General features: G+C 39.3%; 1 long non-coding RNA gene across 7 annotated transcripts in view; it reads right to left on the bottom strand.

Moving 5' to 3' along the window:
* Positions 1-11,503: 11,503 nt before the first annotated feature.
* LOC103657445 overlaps positions 11,504-23,397 on the bottom strand; it is a 122,885-nt gene continuing 110,991 nt past the window's right edge. For 5 of the 7 annotated variants that reach the window (XR_566855.2, XR_005838366.1, XR_005838367.1 and 2 more), the window contains one exon: positions 11,804-12,981. This is a non-coding gene — a long non-coding RNA (uncharacterized LOC103657445). Of the gene's footprint in view, positions 11,771-11,803; positions 12,982-23,397 lie in introns of those variants that run through there. The other 2 variants (XR_005838368.1, XR_005838370.1) reach the window with 2 other exon arrangements.

Here is a 23,397-nt window from a genome sequence, read left to right as displayed (position 1 = left end):
AAATATCCAACCTAGATTTCTGGGCACAGCCGTAATACTGAGTTGTAGGCAATGAAGACGACTCTCGGAGCAGCGGTGTAACATCCAAAGAGTTAAAAATGTTCTCATGTAACCTTAGTTTTGTACTTCCTCATTTAGTATTTACGAAAGCATTTAGTTTTATATCATAAGAAAAGCGATAATACTAATTCCTCCCTTAACCTATGGAAACTCCTCCTAAAATGTTGCCTCCTTCCTTCTGTGTGTTAGTGATTTTTTTTTCCTGGACATTTAGAAAATAAAGGGATGTTTGGGCAGATGCTTATTACCAGGCATTAGTGCATTTACTATTCTGTTTTACCTCCAAGCCCTTGGTCATGGACGTTGACTGAAGCAAAGCCCCAAAGTGACTAGATATAATTTACACGTGTTAGGTGGAAAGTGGTTGAAGGAATGAGCAAGCCGACCATGGAACACAGGGAACCGATTGTTTCCAGAAGGCAACGTTTATCGAGCAACCGCCTATCAGTTGGCAAAGGGAGGCACTTGTTCAACGTTGGAGCTTTATTCTAGCCAGGAGGAAAGGAAAGACTAAAAGATCAAGGATACAAATGAAAAACAAACACGGAAAGCTGCAAAGTTAAGAACACCGAGAGGAGGAAGCCACAAGGGAACCGGATTGTATTTCAGAGTTAAACACATACACACACACCAAAAACCTACAATCTGTCTTGTAAATTAATTCCACACTTAATTTTTGAAATTCCTTCTTATTTTTCCAGACTTGAGCCAATATGAGGGAGATGAAATGTTATAGGGAAGTGGCAGCCAGGCATATAGTGGTAAACTAGTTCACTTTCCCAATTTCCTTTCATATGTAGATTCAGCCCTGCCTTTCCCTTTGTCATTGCTTACAAAATTCTAAGCTTCCTTCCTAAGGCATCATCTTTTATTAATCAGCTTATCCACAACAGAGTCCAAGAGACTGGAACTGGGTTCAGACAGATGTTGATAAATGTCTTAAGTTTCTTATAAACTAAATCAAGGCCAGCCATGTTTTATTAATCAGTTACCCTTCATACATACTTTGTCCTCTGTATATTGTATCACACTTTATATGCCATCCTGTTTACACTGTGTGTCTTGTTTCAACTCAAGACTATTAGCCTCTACTTGGAAGGACAGTGTTACAGAAGTTTTTACCTATACTTAATGGCTAAGGTAAACAATCATTTACAGATGCACGCTTGCAAAACGGCATTAGGTGTTAGCCAGGAAAATAACCATTATGTGTTTCTGAACTATGTTGGCTTTATCTACTGACCAAGATAAGAATATAAAAATGGTCAACAACCTGCTAGTGGAAATATTTACAAACTTACCTTTGAGTATCCTTATGCTGCGGCTCAGAAAGCCAAGAATATATGGAATAAGCATATTGCTATTAATAAAGCCTCACGCATCTAGTTTTGTCTCCTTTAAGGGGTTCTTACTTGGGGGTCCGAAATAGCAAATGCAAATTGCTATCAAAGGCGGTCGTCTTCCTGACAGTAGTTATAGTGGTTTTATTAGTTCAAGGCATATTACAAGGATGAGAAAATAAGCAAGAAAGAGGAAATTCCCGCTATGGAATAAATTACGTACAGTAACAAACTTCAAGTGTAATCTTTAAGTGTTAGCTTGCTGTTAATGACCAATTCTTCCACCAAAATCTAGGGGCAAGTTCTTAGCTAGAAGCAAATTTCCTGCCTGCCCTAACTGATAACTTTGCGTTCGTGGATTGGCCCACCTTTGGGTCTTCCCTATGTGTTGGGCACATGTGTATCTCACTCTGGTCCATTCTGCGTTCCGTCTGGCAGCAGAATTGTTTCTGACTACACAGAAAGTCTCGTGAGCCACCACTGATGCGTGTTCAGGGTTTAAAGAGTAAGGCTTCTACCACAAGTACACAGGGTTCTAGTCTGCATCGTTTTGTCATTTTTATTTTGTCGCCCAGTTCCTAGCCCTGAGTACAGGTGAGCGAGGCAGTGCAGGCATCATGAGCCCCCGTGCCCCTCCCTGCTGTGCTGTGTGAAATGATCCTCAGCACTGCGCTGGGAGGAGTTTTCTGTAGCTCTTTCTTTGATTTTTGCATGGAATTAGGAACATTCTGGACTAAGAAGTGCTTGAAAGACTCTGTCCCATTACTTCAACGCCTATTTCTCTTTGGTTGTTTCTCCTGTTTACTTGCTACAAAAATACACATTACAAAGAAACTCTCTGCCCCAGGTCGACACTGGGTATATCGGGCGAGGTATGTTAGTATTTTGTGTGAGTGCATGATCAGGGTTCACAAATTTATGAGAAAGATGCCTTCAAAGAAAAATATTTGATTCTCACAGTATGAAAATATCTCCTGAGTAAGCAAGCTGATATGAAGTATATGGAAGCTGATACCAGACACTAACAAATAAGCCGTTTCTCATTTCTTTGAAGGATAACATATCAATGGGTAATGAGCATTTATACAATGCTATAGAGAATACATGGCATTATGCTTGCTACTGGGTTTTGGATATAAACTTGTAGGTAGGAAAAAACAACCTCATCAACTAATTTTTTAGAATTTTAGAAAATAGGCATTTATGTGATATGTCTTTAAAATCATAACCTGCTTTGTTATGCTATCTATTAACCTGATATAAAGTACTTTTAGAATGCTTTAAGATTGATGACATTTTTTATAAGCATGAATTTTTTAGAATCAGGCTAATTCACACGCAATAAAATGTATGGAATTTGGTTCCAGCTGGAAGACAAGTGGACAATTATATCCACCTGTGTAAACTTCCGCACAAAACAAGTTATAGGACATTCCCGATACCCTGTAAAATGTCCCTGTGGCCCTCTTCACTCAATTTCCACCTCAAGCAACTACTTTCTGATTGCTATCACTTTAGATTAGTCTTCACTGGTTTAGACTTCCTAGAAATGAAGTTATACGGTGTCCTTGTCTGTTGTCCGGCTGCTTCTGCTAAACAATGTTTGTGAAATTCATCCATGTTCTGGTGGGTAAGTCCGACTGCTTTTTGTTTTCAAAACTATTATGACGATTGTGCTGGTCACAAAATACCGAGCCATTGGAAAGTATAAAATACTGAGTTTGTTAGAGATAACCAATCCTGCCCTAACTTGCAGCCCAGCTTGTGAGGGTCCGGCAGGGTGCTCCTGCTCCCTGGAACTCTGGCCTTTGCGGAAAGATCTCTATTACCCGAACCCATCATCTCGGGAAGTAGCTAAAGGACCATGAGTTCATACTTTCAGAAAGATGTAGGAACACTACTTAAGTTTCCCTGATGTGTGTGGAAAGGGCTAACGCCGAGAAGGGAGAGAACTTTCTCAAACAAATATTTTGTCCAAGTTTTAATTTAGTTTCTCGGTTGGAACATCATCAGTCCTAAAAGAGGGACTCCATTTCACATTGCTTTCTTCCTATAAATTATTTGCAAGTCCTAATCATATTTCTTCAAGGATAGATTTCTGTATTTGTAAGGAAGTCTACATAAAAATCCATCAATTTTATATGTTTTCTATCTCCTTTCTTATTTTACTAAGTTGCAGAGATCCCTTTCAAGCCTGATCTACGTCTAAGCCGGCCCTCAGTTTGTGCCTATGTTATGTCATCAGTAAGACACGTTCTGTTCTGCTTTCCCAAGTAAGGCCAGAATCAGGATTATTAATGGTACCAATAGATCACGCTCAGCTTTTTGGTTTCTTTGGTGCATGCTAAGCCCTTGAAGAAAGAAAACTTTCTTATTCTGGATTTCCTATTGTTTATAGTTATGTTTCCACTTGACTAACTTTGCAGTAAACAACAGCAACACGAGTGATCCTGTCAGGGATACACTAATCGTTGAAACTTGTCAGCCAGCCAGATGAACGCAGGGGAAGGGAAGGAAAAATAAAATAAGATGAAAACAGAGAGGGAGGCAAACCGTAAGAGACTCTTAACCATAGGAAACAAACTGAGGGCTGCTGGAGGGGAGGTGGGGGGGATGAGGTAACTGGGCAACGGGCATGAAGGAGGCACGTGATGTGATGAGCACTGGGTGTTATATGCAACTGATGAATCACTAAATTCTACCCCTGAAACTAAGAATACACTATATGTTAACTAAATGGAATTTTAATAAAAAACTAAAAAAAAATCTTGTCAGACAAAGATTAACTGAACACTTAATTATTTTAAATGGATTGAAGAAATTTGGAGACTATCCAAAAGATAAACATTTTAAAAAATAATGGTACATATTACTGTATCTATATTGTGTCAGGGTACAAGGTATCAAATCAGGACAATTATATCATGTTTCTTGAGGACAGGGCTGCTGCTCCTTTCCCTCCTGTCTCCCCTCCTTCTCCTGCTCCTTCTCCATAGGCTTCTGTGGGAGCCTGTCTGGCTCTAGTTCGGTACTCAGAATGTAAGTTCCCTGTCTGTTCTCTGAGGAGGATTTAGAGCCGATGACTGGCAGACATAGCAGGAAGCTTGGCTTCTGTCGAGATCTCTCTCCTCATAACCGAATCATTGCATTTTGCTGCCGAGTCTGTTGCCTCTTCCCCAGCAGCACCACTGTTTTATTCTAGACCCTCACTGGGTTTGTGCGATTTGTCCCTAACTCAGTCTCCACCACGCCAGCCCTTGCAATACGTCTTCCACGTAGTCCCCAGAAGAGCTTCCTGAAACTCAGGTCTGACATCTCACCTTCCTGCTTGAACCATGTGATGGTCCCCATCACCTAAGGTAAAAGGCTAAACTCTTGGCCTTGGCCTACAAAGTCCCGCACCATCTCACCCTTTCCACCTCTCCACTCTCGGTTTCCATCTTCCTCCCATTTACCGCAGCAACTCAGAACTGCTCATACATGTGAGCCGGGTCTCCTAATGGAACTTGGGCTCTGCTTTGCTGTTGCTGTTAGTTGTTTCCACCCTGAAAGCCCGTGACCCTGCCTCTGCCTAGCTGATTGCTATTCCCTTGTCCTGGACTTCCAGAACCTCCTCCTGCAGCCCTCATCTTGGGGCAGGTTAGTCTCCCACAGCAACCTGGGCCCTCCTCCATCTCGCCCTTCCCCACGGATACCAGCTCCAGAGATGGCATGAGCTCCTGGCTCTGTCTTCTGCTCCCCCGTCCCTGATTTTCCTATGATCACAGTGACTTTGTGTGGTTGATCTAGTCAATAATTTAGCTTCAAAATTCACTGACCTTTCCCATCCATTTCAGCAACACATTACTAAGAAGCTTCCTTGCATCTATTCATTACCGGGACCGCACCCCACTCTGAAATCTTATTCTGTATCGTATCAGTCTGCAAACACACCCTTCAACTCCTTTGACCCACTCACCCCCTTACTCTCGTTACTTCTACTCTCTTACCTCACCACCTCTCCTTACTTTGATGGCAATTTTCCCAACAATCTACCCCCTCCCTGGACTTTGCATACTCTTCCACCAAAGGATATTTTATACTCACTGAATCCACTCCCACAACTCATTTGTTCACCAACCTGCAATTGAAATTAGGCCTCCGGGGCGCCTGGGTAGCGCAGTCGTTAAAGCGTCTGCCTTTGGCTCAGGGCGTGATCCTGGCGTTCTGGGATCGAGCCCCATGTCAGGCTCCTCTGCTATGAGCCTGCTTCTTCCTCTCCCACTCCCCCTGCTTGTGTTCCCTCTCTCGCTGGCTGTCTCTCTGTCACATAAATAAATAAAATCTTAAAAAAAAAAAAAAGAAATTAGGCCTCCACTGACTGGCTCAGTAGGAAGGGCATGAGAATCTTGATCTTGGGATCATGAGTTTAAGCCCCACATAGGGTTTAGAGATTACTAAAAATAAATAAATAAATAAACGTTAAAATTAGGCCCCCATAGCTTCACTAAAATCATGGAGCAAAAACCACTAATGCCTTCTTGATTAACGAATCCAGGTGGCTCTCGTCAGTCCTGATACTTCCTCATCTTTCCACGGTGTTTGCCTCCACTGACCCTTTCCTTGGCTTGTCACTGTTGTCCCTGGTTTTGTCTTCCTAGTCTTCTTCACACATTTGTATTCCCAGGAGACTATCTTCAGCTCTCTCTACTCCCCATCATCTCATCATTCCCATGGCTTGAACTGTGGTTCATACCCTGATGACTCCAAAGTGTCTGCCTTTTACTCAGCTTTCTCCTATGCCCAGACCTGTATACCCCAGTGTGCCCTGTACTTCATTACAAGAAACTCAAGCCCCATAAATCCAAAATTAAGCTTGTTATCATTGCCCTAAAAAGTTCTCTTCCTCTTGCATTTTTGTTATTGTTGTTATTAATAAACTGAATTTCCTTTCACTCAATAACTCGAGCCAAAAATATAAGAATCTCCACAACCTCCTCCATTTTCTCATTCCCCACATTGAGTTGGGAATTGGATTCCTTCTTTTCTTTATCTCTTCCTGTCCCTCCTCATTCCCACCCCACCTGCTCTTGCAACAGCCCATCCAAGCTGCTCCCTGCCCTCCACACCGGTCCAACTCTTGTAGCCCACTCTTCTTACTGCAGTTGGAGTGATCTTCCTAAACAAGACCTTCGTCTCGGTAGGCTCCTGGATCTCCACCCTTTACAGCTGTGGCTCCTACATGTGGCTGCACTGCAAGTCACCCAGGGAGATACTTTTAAAATATCATCCCTACAGATACAGATTGAAGTGACCGGGGGTGGGGTTGGGATACTGGCATTTTTTTCAAAGTCCCAAGTGATTCTATTGTAAAGCAAAAATAAGTACCAAGTGTTCTACAGAATAAAACCGAGAGGCCTTCATTTAGACATGCAAAGCCCTACTCACTGCTCCGTGCTCATCTCTGCTCCTAGCCCCTCTAGGCAGAGCAGTATAGAATGATGCACTATCCCTCCGCACTGCTGCCATTGCTTCCTCTGTCCAGAGCTACTTTGCATGACTTGTCTGCCCGAGAACACTTACTCATCAAGTTAAGACTCTAGTCATGTTCCCTGTTACGGGCTTGATTATGTTCCCCCAAATTTATATGTGGAAGTCCTCACCTGCAGGACCTCAGAATGTGACTGTATTTGGAGACAGGGCCCTTAAACAGGTGATTACATTGGAACGAGGGTGGGCCCTAGTCTCATTTTACTGGAGCCTTATAAACAGAGGAAATTTGGATGCAGAGAGAGACGGCAGGGATGCACACACACGGAGGGAAGACCATGTGAAGACACAGTGAGAAGGCGGCCGTCTGCAAGCCGGGAGAGAGCTCGCAGAAGACACTTAGCCTGCTGACACCTCGATCTTGAATGTCTAGCCTCCAAAACCGTGCGACCTACATTTCTGTTGTTTAAGCTAGTGGGACCTCGTTGTGGCAGCCCTAGCAAACTGATGTATCACCTAGATGGAATCTTCTCTGATGCCACTTCTTCCCTCCAGGTGCAGTTTCTGCCCGTATTATATACCCTTACAGAATGGCAGCTAGAGCTCTTTAGTGCTTCCGTTTTGCTGTTTTTAGGGGTCTAGACTTTAAGACTCTGGAAAAGAGGGGTCTCATCTTAGTTGACTTTAGTATGTGCTAAGCTTAATAAAATTCAGAGAAGTGAAATGAATTGATGAGATGCCTCAAGGGGAGAAATGTTCTTTTTGGCCTCATTTCTTATTTGGTCTCTAGAAAAGTGTGAAATTCCTTAGATGCACCAAACCTGCACCTGCCAGGGAGACCCTCCAGGTGCTGCTTCCTCTGCCAGGAATGCTTTTCTCTCCTTCATTTTTCTTTAGACTCGTCCCAGCAGTTTGTCCCCTGGAAATCTTGAACTGACCATCACAGACTGGATGAAGAAGGCTCCCTGTGAACTTCCACAGCAAGCCTTGTTCACACAGTAAAGCCTATTCCGTTCATTTAAATGTCTGTTCACTCACACCCAGCCCTAGACTGTGGATCATGAGGGAACAGAATGTATCTTTTGTCTCTTGTCTTTGTGTTCTCAAAGCCCAGCGCAGTCTTGGCATGGAATGGTACTCAATGAATAGTTCTTACGTGAAGAAATCATGCCTTTCTCCTAGTTAAATGAGCATGCAATAAGACTATGAATTAGACAGACTTAACTGTTTGATGCTCTGGAAACTAAAGCCAGTCTCTTCCTTATAGCATGTATCAGACAGGGTTGGCTACACAGCTTTCAACAAAAAGGTTCAAGTCTACCCTGGGTCATCTGAGGTTCTATTGCACACTGGGACCCGGGCTGAAAGAGCCACCCCAATTTGGGACGGCATAGTCATTTTGGCAGAGGCAAAAGAAAACATGGTAAACCATATGCTGACTCCTAAAACTTCTATTCAGAAGTGACAATGACACTTCCATTCAGATTTCATTGGTATGTGTCACAAGGACACACCTGCGCTCCATAAGGAGGAATTTAAAGAAAGAGTGGTACTGAATACAGAGAAATAATAATAAGACCACTATACAATGATTGCTCATCTTTAGCATGAGCTAATTTTATATTAGACAATAGTTTTCAAAATACTGAACATCAGGCAAGCAGGGAGAATGATTCCTTTCATACAGGTAACAAATTTGATGAGTCCCACGATTGCCCTAGCTTTCTGGCTTGAGAAAGTTTCCAGGCTGTGATGCAGGGAGAGGGAACACAGCCAGAGCCTGGCAGACTCCCTAGGTTGAGGAAATGGAGTTGAGTATATGGAGAGAAAAGGGGGCTACAGTTCATGGAGCAGAGTAATGGAGAAGAGAGAGAATTCCAGAGGTCTTCAGAGGATTGCCCTTGACAACTGACCAAAGTACTGATCAACACATGCTTGCGAGGAAACTTCCAGAGGCCCGGGAAAGAGTTGCCCTAAAGAATTAAAGGGAACAGTGCCTGGAGCTCATCTAGGACCAGGAATAGTGTCTGCTTCCATGTGTCAGACTGAAAAACTAACACTGTATAGTACATTGGGTAGAGTAGTCAGAAAGCTCGTGCCTCAGTAGGGCGGAATAGTCAACTCTAGAATAAATGCCGTTGTGTCCCCACAACAAACCTTAAAAGCAAGACCTTAGAGAATCAAGCTCTTTGCAAGTAACTTAACTACATCCCACAGCAAAGCTCGAGAGTACTTCTAGGATTCAAAAATATCCAGCATCCAACAAGGTAAAATTCACAATGACTAATGTCCGTCAAAATTTCCAGGCATGAAAGGAGACAGAGCAATATGACTATATTCGATAAGAGAGATCTCAAAACAATGACCTAGTTTCCACTTCAAAAAACTAAAAAAAGAAGAAAATTAAATTCAAAGTAAAAAATGACATGATAAATTTAGAAAACAAAACAGAGAAAAGTATCAAAACCAAAAGCTTTAAGAAGATTAAAATTAATAAGCCAATCTAGGTAGATCTATCAGGGAAAAAAGAAAAAGCATAAGTTATCAGTATTAGGAATGGAGGAGTTGTCAATACTACAGACTTCATAGGTATTAGAAGGGTTGTAATGAGATACTATGAACACCTTTGTGCCAACTTATTTGACAACTTACATGATTTGTCATATTTTCTGAAAAACAAAAACTACCGAAGTTTACTCAAGAAGAAATAGCCTGTAAAGCCATGCATGTATTAAAGCAATTGACTTTATATTTAAAAACTTCTCCATAAAGAAAACTCCAAGCCCAGATCACTTTGCTACTGAATCCTGCCAAACATTTAATCAAGAATTAAGACCAATTCTAGGGGTGTCTGGGTGGCTCAGTCAGTTAACCATCCGATTCTTGGTTTCAACTCAGTCATGATCTCAGGGGTGTAGGATCGAGCCCCAGATTGGCTCCACACTTCGCTGGAAGTCTGCTTGGTATTTTCTCCCTCTACCTCCAGCCCACTCACACTCTCTCTCTTTCTCTAATATAAATAAAATAAGTCTTTAAAAACAGAATTAATATCAATTCCATAAACTCTTCCATAAAATTTAGAAGGAGGGGCTACTTCCCTATTTATACTGTGATCTGGCATTACCTCGATACCAAAAGCAAAGAAATCACAAGGAAAGAAAACTACAAACCAACATTCCTCATGCACACAAATACCAACACTCTTAACAAAAGTTTAGCATATAGAGTGCAGCAGGATAAAAAGAGTACTTTCAGACCAGGTGTGATTTATCCCAGGAATGCAAAGTAGATTTAGCGTTCAAAATCAACGTAATCCATTATATTAACAAACTAAAAAAGAAAAATCACATGAGCATGTCAATGGACACAGAAAAAAACATTAGATAAAAGCCCAACATCCACTTTTACCAAGTTGACTTATATATTCAAAACAGTCTCAATCAAAATTCTAGTGGGCTTTTTTTGAAAATAAAAATGACTAGCTTATTCTAAAATTCATATAGAAATGCAAAGGACATATAATAGCCCAAACAACTTGGAAACAGAAAAAAGTTGGAGTACCAATACTACCTGTTTCAAGATTTATTATAAAGCTATTGTTATCAAGACAGTGAGACATTGGTATAAAGACAGATGAATAAACCAATGGAACCAAATGGAAATTTTTAAAAGGTGCAAAGGCAATTAGTCAATAAAAGATAGTTTTTCAGCAGATGATACTCCAACAATCAGATATCCATGTTAAATTCTTGTTAAAAATGAGTTTCAAGCCATATCTCACACCATGTTCAGAAAACTTGTGGACCTAAATGCAATACCTAAAACTAAGTAACTTCTAGAGGAAAACGTGGCAGAAAGTCCTTGTGACCTCGAGTTAGGCAAAATTCCTCGCGTGAACCACCAAAAACACAATCCATATAAAATACAAAAGATAAACAGAACTTCATCAAAATTATAAAATTCTGCTTTCAAAAATAGTATTAAGAGGATGAAAAAATTAATCACAAATTGGGAGAAATACTTGCAAATCATGTATTTGATATAGGTCTTCTATCTGAAGTATATAAGGAATTCTCAAAACTCAATAAAATAAACAACCAACTTAAAGTTTTGAAAAATGGAAAACATTTGAACAGACTTTTCACCGTTAAAGCTATATCAAAGGCAATAAAGAACATAAAAAGATAATCAATATCATTAACCATTAGGGAAATGCAAGTTGAAATCACAACGAGATACTATTACATTCTCATTAGAATTGCTAAAATTGTAAAGATTGATCATACCAAGTACAGTTGAAGATGTGAAAAATTGGCACTCCCATTTACTGCTGTTGGGGATATGAAATGGCACAATCATTTTAGAAAAGAGTTTGACAGCTTCGTATGTATATATATGACATTTTCTCTCTTTTTAAAATTTTTATTTATTTTTTTTTAAAGATTTTATTTATTTATTTGACAGAGATAGAGACAGCCAGCGAGAGAGGGAACACAAGCAGGGGGAGTGGGAGAGGAAGAAGCAGGCTCACAGCGGAGGAGCCTGATGTGGGGCTCGAGCCCAGAACGCCAGGATCACGCCCTGAGCCGAAGGCAGGCGCCCAACCGCTGTGCCACCCAGGCGCCCCTCTCTCTTTTTTTTAAAACTTATAATCCTTTATATTTCAGACATTCCCTGGTATTTTATTATAAATAAACTTTAGAACTCAGGTCACAAACTGCCTTTTTCCTCCCCGAGCTGCCAAGCAGATTTATTTTTTTTTTAAATGAAAAGCCTATAGGTCTAGCTATATGAATATGTATGAATATATCTATATCTATCTACCTATATATCTTAGAAACCAGCCTTTTCACTCCAAGTACTTACCCAGGAGAAATGAAAATACTTATCCGTAGAAAGACCTGTAAGTAAATATCATAGTAGCTTTATTTGTAATCACCAAAGACTGATGCAACTCTAATACTCATCAACAGGTGAATGTTTAACTGGTAGATCGATGCAGTAAAATATTGTTTAGTGATAAAAAATTAATGAACTATTGATAAACACAGTAAATGGGTAAACACATTTCAAAATAATGCTGAGTGAAAGGATCCAGACCAAAAAAGATCCAGATAGTTCAATTCCATTTATTTAAAATTCTAGAAAAGGTAAACTAATCTACAGTGACAGAAATTGAATCAGCGGTCGCCTAGTGGAAGTGCAGGAGGGTGGCAAGAAGGAATTGTACAGGACCAGAAGAAAATTTCTGAGACTGATGGATACATTGATTATCTTGAGTATGGTGGTGGTTTTATAAATGTATACATCCATCCAAAGTTATTAAATTGTACAGCTTACCGTATATTAATTATACCCCAGTAAAGCTCTTATTCCACAAGAAATTAATGAATCAATCGTGGTTATCATACATACAACTTTAGAATACTGAAATCCCATTTAGCCCTCATCCAGCTTGTCTTTACATATCATGGAAAAACATTTGCACATGTAAGTGAGGAGACATGGATGAGAATATTAATTGTGCACTGTATGAAATTGCAAAAATTTGGAAATACATTTAATTCACAAATTCTAATTTAAGCCCCCTATGATTTTGCATTTGCAGAGTAAGTATTATTGAGTGATTAAAAACACTGGTCCTGGGGTCCCCTGGGTGGCCCACTCTGTTAAGCATCTGCTTCTGGATGTCAGTTCAGGTCTTGATCTCATGATCGATCGTGAGTTCAAGCCCCACATTGGGTTCCACACTGGGCAGGGAGCTTACTTCAAAAAAAAATTTAAAAAAAGAACACTGGTCCTATAATTAGACTGCTTGGTTCAAATCCAGGTACTAGACTATTAATGACATGGTTGTGTTAATCACCCAACCTCACCCAACCTCTGTTTCTTTATCCATGAAATGAAAGTAGTAACAGTGTCTGTCCTGTAGAATACTGTCAAGGGTAAATGCGATGTGGATGGAAAGTGTTCAGTAGAGCCCAATACATAAAAAGTGCTTAATAGTTACCATCTCCTTGATCTTCCCCAAAATAGGAATAGAGTCTCTTGCTGGTTACCTGGAAATCAGACTTCCAGCAGCCTCAATTTTAGGTACCATCTACCTGTGAACCTGAAAGGAATTACAAAAGCAGTGTGAGGGAGTTTTTGAGTAGGAAAGAAAAGTGTTGTTATCCAGTCTACACCTTTTATTCACTGACAGAATGTAGGACCTCAGCTAAAGCCTTAAAGTCCTTTGGCTGAAAGGGTGTCTAAAACATTTAACGTGGAGACAAATAGTATTACAGTGCAATAAGACAGCAGATGTTCAGCATCAGAGCATTTAGGTGAAGAAATGTTCAAGAGCATCTTCTCCTGGACCCTTGGTTACAGATATGTATTAAGAAACAAACAAACAAACAAAAACACTAAGGACCAGAGCGGTAAACAAACAAACAAAAAAACAAAAAAACCCCAAAAAACTTCCAGATCACAGCTACTTTCTGGTTGTCCTGACCCTGTCATGCAGAAGGATTTCCATACACAATTCTGCACCTCATATTATAATTCCATTATTGGAATGTTAAGAAGGCAAGGATCCAGTAATGCAATTTAAATAATTCTCTATTAAAAAGGCTGAAATTAAAAAATAAAAGAAATCTGTGTCTGTTGCAAGACTTGCATTATCTGGGGAACCCAACTTCTCTGGAACAGCTTGTCCCCTGAAGCTAATGAATAAATGAGGCATCATTGCTCAATAGTTTATTTACAAATGAATCTATAGAAGCATAAAATTTAGAGCTGTTCTCGATTAGTTATTCTTTCATGTTTATTCACTCAAGTATTAAATCTTCCACAATCATGAATTTCCTTTGGGAACAAATCTTCTGGTTTTGATAGTTCCTGCTATTGGAAACTTTTTTGTTGATATGTGACCTATTTTTTTCCCCCTTTCCTTACTTTTATCCCACTTATCCTCCTTATCCTGTTTAGATCTGGCCACATCATTTTCCCCAAGTGCTTATGCTTTTCATATATGTTATGACTCATCCAAATCAGCATTGAGTCAGGCTTTCCACGTGCATTACTTTAGTATCTTTATGGATCTTATTCTCTTTACTAGAATAAATCTTGTAATGTGATACAACGTACTGTATCAGTAGAGAAAGGGGCTGACTGTCCTTGTGTCTTTGTTATTACACGTAATACGTGGAACTTAGGCTTAAAAAAAAAAGGTTTTTCCGTTTGCAGTCTGTCAACGTTTGGCACACACAGTTCTGGGGTTTGTGGGTTGGTTGGTTTATTTTATGAGATACCAGTTGTCAATAGGCCTTTTTTTTCAGATAGTATTTAACCAAATAAATAAGTCAGTGTATTTGTCAGTATTCCTATTTAATGTCTTCTGTTGTTCTTAATGTTCTCATTTGTTGATTGGAAATAATTACCTCGTACAGTTATTGTGTTCCTAGAAAAAAGCACACGAGAGAGCATAACACTTTGCACAAAGTACGTGCTTAATTATTACCTTCCCCCCACTGTCATTCCCATTTTTACTTCCCACTGGGGCCTTTTTCTATCTTACATATTCCATGTGCTACCCGGCTCTGCCTGTATTCCCTCAGACACAGCGCTGACTGACCCTAGGGTCTTTCACTAGCATCTCCCCTCCTCAGTCATTATTTCCTTTTGTTTACAGACGTTCAGTCCTTGTTTTTCAACCATGTACAGTTTCTCTGATCCTAACAGACTTAAATTCATTTTGTCAGTCAAATCTCAGGAGACCCTATCATGTCCTTTACTAAAATTCCAGCATAACATCTGCTGAATCTTACTGCTCAAGCCAAAAAGAAGCTATTAATTTTGTGTTGCTTGATTTGTTTTTTGTAAACCCTGTTTATACACAGCTAATCACTCGGTGTCTAATAGACATTTAATTTACTATCATATAACCCATTTTTTTTCTAAAACATAAATGCAAGTTTATTTTAAACTAACATGATGTTTTTCTAATTATAAAAGTGCCACCTCACTGTACAAACTTTGTGTGTATAAGATCGAGCAAAATATAGAAAAAAAAAAAAGAAAAATGACTGCAGTCACATCACAGAGATAACTCTCTTGACATTTCGGTGTATTTTGCTCACGTATGTTTTATCCAAGTTCAGTAAATGAAACTATGTGTGTATTCCTTTTCTCATGCAGCAACGAGTACTATTTTGAGTTTTCATTGTTCTATTTTTCCTTAACTTTGCACAGTTAATTTTTTCCACATAAATTAACAAATATTAACCTCCTAAATGCAGCATAACTTAAAGTCATAATTCAGAAGCCAATGGAAGCACACACTGTAGCTCCACGGACTTCAAAAGATTCAGGGAATCATTAGAGATTTTAAACAAATATGATTTGGGGTTTTTTTATTTTCTAAAATTTCTGCTTTTCATTAGGGCTGTCTTTGAAACACATCATTACATCCTAATGATTCTCAATTTCTCCATTGCCTTTCTCTTGTTGTAAATCACCAGATAGCAATAAAGAATAGAAAATTCAAAATTAGATAACAGAAGGGACGCTTGTGTTTTCACTGTCTCTCCACGAACTACTTTGCCCTGATTTTCTTTACTTCTAATACAAAGACCCTGTTCATCTTGCCGCACCGCCCATCCATACTTCGGTTCGGCTCTAATCGCCACCTCACTTCCTTATCTCCGTGCTCCCAATGCTTTAATAAATTTTTATTCTGCTGAAATGATTGTTCACCATTGGTAGAAAGTTTTTCTAATATTTTCAGACTTTTGGTAAATTCCATCTGGGTTGACTGAATACAGATGCTGCTTCTTTTTTATGACTCATCAAACTGGCCTATGTATAAATCTGAGACATTCTTGAGAGGCTGTGTTTTAGCTCTGGAATGGTCAGCAAGCTCGTAAAGAGATGGGTAGTTCTCATCTGTGGGGAGTGCCTACATTATTGCAAGATCTAGTCTGTCTATCTGCAGGGAAAAGGCCGAGGCAGATGTCCATGGAAACACCCCATTGTTGGGTACTGGAGGACTCCACTGCACCCTCCCTGTCAAGCAGCCTTGCCCTACACTCATCCATGTCTCATTCCAGCTGAGAGGACCTTCCCAGGCTTTGAGATCCATAAGCACAGAGACTGCAATTTGCTCTCTCTGTATCTCCAGTATCTGATGCAATGCCTGGCACCTCATCAACACGTAGACTGAAATGAACGATCAGGTGTGGTCAAACTTATCCCATACCAATCTCCTTCATTCCTTACAAATCATCTCAAACAACTAACCTAATCACCATTACACAGAAGTCAACAGTACAGGATTGTGATTAAGCTAGTAGGCTTGGGAGGTACCTGCCTACATTAGATTCCCAGCTCCATGTGAACTTGGACGGGAGACTGAACTGCCTCCAATTTCCACCTACAAAATACCTAACGATCCTAATACCTAAACAATAGGATTGTGATTAATTGCACATTTTTCAAGACAGTGCTTTACCCGTACCACATGCTCAATGAATATTAATACCAATTATTAGTACGGAGGGTCTCTAATGTAGCAGAAGGGAGCACTCATTTAGTATAATGTAAATCGATACGGTTTAAATGTGCTGGAAACGGGAAAAAAAAGAACACAAGCATCTCAAGAGTATTTCTGGGCATATGAGTTTTGATCTGAGAGGAAATGTTAAAGGAGTTCTTTTCTGGATAAGAAAGCACAGAGAGATCATGCATATTAAATCCTAATGTCATCAGGACATGTTTGATTAAATTATCTTCCTGGATTCTTCTTTCATTGTATCTCAAGACTAAGTCCAGACTCCCCAACAAGAGTGAAGTCTCCTTGGGTACCTAGACTGGGTTGTAAACTTCTGGGTGACACACAGTGGTTGGGTTCATTAATAAAAAGTGAATAGACTTAGATGACTCTTATAACTACATTGGATCGTTTCTATACAACATCCCATATTAATATGAAAAAATAAAAAGCAGAGTGAAAGATTAACTTTATCATCAAGATAGCCCCAGTGTTTTCTTTCATCCTCAAATGAATTCACCGGCCATCCTCCCCCACCAGAAATCACCAAGATTCCCATATATAAAGACTTCTCTGCCCCTTTGGTTTCAGTTCCCACTTTCTTGACTTGGAAGGTAAAGAACACAATAGCTACTGTTATATCTTTTAAACCTTGAAAAGCAGGAGGGGACTCTAGCTCTTTGAGAACAGAATGGATGGTCTATTCTACAAACACAGAAATTGAAGTTTAGGTGCCCCCAGGATGTTCTCCTGGGCTCTGTGATATCTGAGCCCCATGAGTAGCCTCCCTGAATGGATGTGCTTGGCTCTATAAACAGCTGTGGAAGAAACAATTTTCCTAGTTTAGGGAGGCCATCGTCATCTGAAATGTTATTGCTTCCATAAAAGTAGACACAAAGACAAGATTTTTCAGACAAATGTGTGATTCGGTGGCTCTGCATAAGATGTGTTGTCATTAAAAGCTTGGTGAACCAGCTGTTCTGTCTTCATTGAGAATGCCCAGAAAAGGCAGCAGAGGAGGTGGGTCTGGGTATAATAAATGCAATTTTAACTGCAAGGTTTGAAGCAGATTTCTAAGGTGGCCAGGACAGCCTCTCTGCTGGAGAGCTTCAGTGGGCTCAGCCGAGGGCTGACGGAAGAGTAGACGGTTCCACAAGGGTTTTCCTTGGGTGCAGTGGAGATTTTTGGATGTTTGAGATAATAATTTGTTCCCATCCCCATTTTCTCCTTCAGTTTGTCTATTGTCAAATAATGCTATCATTCTTTATCATTGGAATTTAGGAGGCATTGCATCTCGGGGTTAAACTCTTTTGTGGTCACTGTCCCTGCAATCTGGCCAAAAGGCAGCCTGAAGCCCTCTCTGATATAGTCCTCTCATTTGTAATTTATCTGGCCATTTTCTGCTCATCATGGATTCTCCCTGACTTGTGAATCCATGTTCTCCTTAGCACTCATTCATTGAAAGGATCCATTTTTCTCTTCAAAATCAGATGAATATTTTTCTTTTATGACAAACAGTCATCCAGATCGAAAGGGTCATTGGTTGTTAAGCCCTGAAATGGCTGCCAAGGGAAGGTGTGGCCTTTGTTCCAGAGAAACTCCTCACGTCCCAGAGCCATACCCTGGGGTGACCTACACGGAGCCCTGTCACAAGCAGGGCTGGGGTGCGGCCTTCCCAAGCAGCACCGTCCAAGCTTCAGGTCCTCGGACATCACTCTGGAGATGAGGAACCCCAGAGCCAGAAAAGGGCCATGAGTACTAAGGCAGGACTTCATTTGTAATTCTACAAAGCTTTGCGCTAGTAAGTCCAAGAAAATGGGCTGAATTGCACTACTGGGTGTTTACCCCAAAGATACAGACGTAGTGAAGAGAAGGGCCATATGCACCCCAATGTTCATAGCAGCAGTGTCCACAATAGCTAAATCGTGGAAGGAGCCGAGATGCCCTTCAACAGATGACTGGATTAAGAAGTTGTGGTCCATATATACAATGGAATATTACTCAGCTATCAGAAAGAACGAGTTCTCAACATTTGCTACAACATGGATGGCACTGGAGGAGATAATGCTAAGTGAAATAAGTCAAGCAGAGAAAGACAACTATCATATGATTTCTCTCATCTATGGAACATAAGAACTAGGATGATCGGTAGGGGAAGAAAGGGATAAAGAAAGGGGGGTAATCAGAAGGGGGAATGAAACATGAGAGACTATGGACTATGAGAAACAAACTGATGGCCTCAGAGGGGAGGGGGGTGGGGGATTGGGATAGACCGGTGATGGGTAGTAAGGAGGACACGTATTGCATGGTGAACTGGGTGTTATACACAACTAATGAATCATCGAGCCTTACATCGGAAACCGGGGATGTACTGTATGGTGACTAACATAATATAATAAAAAATAATTATAAAAAAAAAAGAAAGAAAATGGGCTGAGATTATCTCTGAACTGAATCAAACAAATTTACTCCATTGGATAATGGTGCTGAGACATCAGACTTTCCTTATTTACTTTGTCCCTGCCTCCTCCCTGGCGCTCCCCGATGTGGACTGGGGGCTTTTCTGTTAGTACACATTGCTTCACATCTGAACCCTGATCTTTGTAAGTTCTGCCTAAATATACGCGCATGTGTTTGCTTTTCACTTTGCTAGCTGTAACATTTACCTAGTGTGCTTTTTAAAGAAGCACAATAATTTTATCCATTCACTTTTGTTTCTCAATTTTCAGAAAGTACGCCCTTCTTCCCTCCCCACTCCCTCTAAGTTTGGATTATGTTAACAGGTCATTCCAGAGAAAAGCACTCAGGCAGATGTTTTCTTCAGGGGCAGACTGTGGAGGAGGAAATCTCTTTTGATTCTTTTCTTTACGTTTCTCTCTCTCTGCCCTCATCTGCCGCCTTCATTCTCCCTTCTATTTCTTCTCATCACTTTTTCTTCATAGCCGGTGGGAAATGAGGACTCAGTAGTTGCCCTCAAATGTAACCAAAATAAAGTCTAAACAAGATAACCCAGACCCTACAGAGGAGACACAAGTGAGTGGGCTGAACGTGAAGACATTGACTTCATGACATAAACCCTGGATGAGTCCCGATTCCGCAGAGACTGGCCCTCTTGAGCCATGGGTGGTAAGTCTGGCTTCCTGGAGGACTCTCACTATAAAATGGATAAAAACACCCCTGCAAAACAGGGATCCTCAAATTATTTTTGATCCTAATCCTATTACTTGAATCTTTTTTTTTTTAAAGCTACTCCTTATTGTTAGAAATCAGAAAACATTCCACCGTCATTCACGTTTTACCCCACTCTCTTTGTGAGAGGCCATGCAGCAATGATTAAGGACATACAGGTGTCAAATAGGGCAGTGAAAGAGTCAGGCATCCATTCCGCAGAAAGGGCAAAACCTGCACTGATTTACAGAAGGACCCCCTCTTTATTCTTCATTTTGATTAAGTACACCATTTTCAGAAAGCGTCCCCCACCAAACTGGTTTTACAGCTCTGGAAGAAAAGTACAAGAATTAAATGTACCCTACCGGGTACTTCTTTTTCCTCTTCTTCTTTCCCTTCTCCTCCTCTTCCTTCTTCTCCTTCTCCTTCTTTTTTATTATTATTATTATTATTTATTATTATTATTATTATTAAAAAAGTTCAGTTCTTAGGAAGCAGGATTTGATTATCAGGGCATTTTCCCAAAAACCCTGAGTGAACAATAAAGATTGCAGAACATCTTGTCTTTCTGTCTTTCACATAAGCTGCTCCATTGTCGCTGTTTATTAAGACTATGCAGAAATCCTTCTCACTTTCTTGAAAAGTAATTCAGTTATAGTATAAAGCTTGTAAGTATTAGAACATATTATTACTTATTTCTTCTATATTTGCTTCTATGTGTGAAAACTCTCTCTATAAATATTTAAGAGATTAACTTTGCCTCTCCCATTGGGTTTGAATCCCCTGGAATTAAAGATGAGCTATTTATTTTGATGAAGCTGGACATAAAATTGGTAAGCTTTTTCCTTTTATCACTCACAGTTGTCTTTTTTTCTCTCTTAAATTTACGAGGTCTTTATATCCGCTCTGTTTTCTTTCCTTTTCCCTTATAGTTCCTCTTCCAACAGTGTTTGCTTTTTAGCAGTCCCTAAAGAACTTCTGTTGTCATCATTTAACATTTGATTGGCAATAATATTTTACAAAATGGTTTACAGTTGCCTTTTACAAGTTATTCTCATGCCTTCAATAACTCTCGGGTTCTTATTCATAGTCCAGCATAGAGTTGTGCCATTCTTTGTAAGCACACAGACATTCCTCTCGACTCGGCCTTTTCCAGTAGGTTTAGAAATCTCTCACTGGAAGTCATGCTCATTTTTAAGCTGCACAGGTTTTGAATATATTAATTGTAGGAGCCTTAAGACTTTCTTGTGGTTTTTTTGTTCTTATATAGGAAATGCCATTTTAGATCAAAAGGAAACTATTTTATTTTGTCTCTTCAGACTCTCTCAAACGTCCAAGAATATGGAGTAATTTGATGCACACAATATTGAAGCTGGAAAACCCTCAAATAGGAGATGCGATAAAAAGTACAGTAGCCCTAAGAAATACGACTTATTGGAATACATAGTTAAAACTTCAGACCTATTCCTGTATGGGATTTTAAAATAGTCTATTTTTAAAAAGATTCTTTGTGTCTCTACAGTTAAAACAAATTCTGATATGCATCACCACTCGGCCGAGGAATGTATTATGAATGTTGATTTATCGATGTGCGTTATTTTAAGAGTATATACATGCCTCTTCCCTTCCTGTTCCCAGATAGCCCCCAGAAGAGCGAAGCTTTGAAGCTCTTTTCCCAAATATCAAAACTCTCTCAAGTTGTGTAAGATTTAGTCCCTGACAAAGCTTCAGATAATCTTTACGTGGTCTTTATGAGAAACCACGACTAACACCCATACACGTTTCTACCATTAGCACGCGAGGAGCTCCTTTGGAGAAACTTGGAGGGGGATCAGTGCTTTGCCTTTTAGAGTATCTTTATGCTCTAACATCTGAGGAGATGACATGCTTCCTCTCATAGCTTCTTTAAATCTCATACATAAGAAAAAACTGGATAAAGTCAACAGATTTTTCTCCTTGGTAGTCCTTCTGACTTTCGGGTTATCTTGGACTTATTTCTCACTGCTTTCCTGTGCTTTGCTTAGCCGTCAGTTAAATTCATTTCTCACGGGCTGTCGGTTATTCCCAAACTCTTTCATATCAAGTCACACATAAAAAGATTGCATTTGCACAGCACACCAGACTAAACTGGAGAGGACTTGGGAGGTTTCTATGTGCGGCTTGGTGAAAAAAAATTATTATATATTCTTTACTTTCTATAGATATGTTAAGAAACACAAAACACACATGTTAGGGAGGTTATTTACATATTGAATTTGTACACGACTTCTGAGTAAAGTTGTTTTTAAATTTTTAAGTGAGAAAATTTGCTTTAGTGTACATAACATTTTATTATATAGTTTTATGACTTAATTGACTACACATATATCTGAATCAAGAGTTCTTTATTGAGGAACTTGTCACAGTCTGGATAGAAATCATCAGTAAGAAAACTTGGTCACATGAGTAGGAGGTAGTAAATAGTAAAAACCTATCCCTTTTTCTCCATTTGACAGTCAGATTCCTTCATATCCATCGAACAGAATTCAAATAATTCAAATTCTTTAAAATAACATAAATAGAACATTCGTGTTTAATATCTAACAACTCTTCCCTTTCATTCACTGAAAAATATATTTGAATTTCTTGTTATACAACGAATTTCTATCCAAATGATATATATTTTTAAACCAAGTATTTCAAGATACTGAAGATTTTCCTCAACAATAGAAGATGCCACTCAGTCTTAATAAGTTTTTAAAAAAATATCCAAATTATTGCATTGATCACACATCACTAGCAAATTATTTTTAACCTTAATTTTTAATTTGAAAAATCTGCTTTATCCTTATGTATTAATGTATTTTCCCATAATCTTAGCAAATTTCATTAAGTAAGCCATTTTGAAGCCAAAAACTACTTCAACAAATCTGCAAAGTGAAAAACATCCATTTTTAAAATTTTTTCTTTTAGTTTTATAAACTCTTGACAAAACTCTTCTTTGGACTGTCAGTGCAATTAAAATATGGAGCAGGAGAAAGAGGTCTCCTTATAGTATTTTTTGCAAAAATCTAAAAATAGATGGGATTGTGGAAGCTTGGAATTTTCTTTTTAGGTTGCCACTTTGATAATATGTGTAATTCAGATTTATAGATTGACATTTATATCTGAAAGCATCTTTTTGAGAAAAACAGTATGTCATTAGACCTCTACATATTCCAAAGTAATTCTTGGTGTAAAGTTGTCTGCAGTGCTACCCCAATATATTACTTACTTCTAACGACTATTGCAACTCCAGAGTAAATATGGTCCTTCCAAGTATTTTTCTTCAGGGTTCCAACAGGCATCATTACTACTGGTATTACTCATTAATGAGAACTTTCTTGGTTTTCAACCTTGTGGGACAGTGTTGCCTCTAAGTCACCTGACATGCTATCAATGAGTCCACAAATATTATTATTTAAATATAGACCCCTCTGGGTTCCTTTATCCTACTGGCTCCACACACACAGCACGGATATGTTTCATGCCTTGTGGTAAAAAGAACAATTCTGTGATGGTGTGAGAAAATTGGACTTTAGTTGTTAATTGTGCCACCTTGTAAGTGGATATTTGAGCTCAACTTGTTGCTACTCTTATAATTAATCTCTTTTTTAAAATCATGTGTCTTATTTTGCATCTTAAAAAGTTCAGTTTGTTTTCTGTGTCAGGACGAATCTTTTACAGTAAGGTGTTAGTGTTTTGTTATACTGGCTCTATCATTCTATTTGGTAATTTTTCTATGTAAATAAGATATTTAGGCTGAGAAAGAGAAAATTTACCAAAACAGTATAGTATGAATCTATAACT

The sequence above is a fragment of the Ursus maritimus genome, unplaced genomic scaffold (genome assembly GCF_017311325.1).
Source record: "Ursus maritimus isolate PB19 unplaced genomic scaffold, ASM1731132v1 scaffold_29, whole genome shotgun sequence".
Lineage (NCBI taxonomy): Eukaryota > Metazoa > Chordata > Mammalia > Carnivora > Ursidae > Ursus > Ursus maritimus.
The sequence above is the reverse complement of the archived record's forward strand: the minus strand, read 5'-3'. Positions and strand labels throughout refer to the sequence as shown.